Below are 374 nucleotides of genomic sequence, written 5' to 3' on the forward strand. Positions count from 1 at the left end.
CTCACCATACATCTAAAGTTAAGCCATCACTCTTCAAATTTCTCAACCTTCAGTAACATGTCAACTCCTACAATACTTCACCCATCTCCACTAATCTTTGATAGCAAAAATTACTCAGTCTGGGCTATCAAGATGGAGGCCTATCTCAAAGGATATGACCTCTAGAATGCTATAAAATCTAAGGAAAAACCACCTACATTGAGAGATAATTCAACAATTACTCAGATTAAACAGTACTCTGAAGAGCAAAGCAATACAAAGCTTTGTCCTTCATTCATGCAGTTGTGTCTAAGACTCTATTTAGTAGAGTCATGGGTTGCAAGATTGCAAAGGAAGAGTTGAACAAACTTTAACAAGAGTTTCAGGGCTCTGCA

The sequence above is a fragment of the Theobroma umbraticum genome, unplaced genomic scaffold (assembly GCF_002168275.2).
Source record: "Theobroma umbraticum cultivar Fairchild unplaced genomic scaffold, ASM216827v3 scaffold_12.1, whole genome shotgun sequence".
NCBI classification, from domain to species: Eukaryota; Viridiplantae; Streptophyta; class Magnoliopsida; order Malvales; family Malvaceae; genus Theobroma; species Theobroma umbraticum.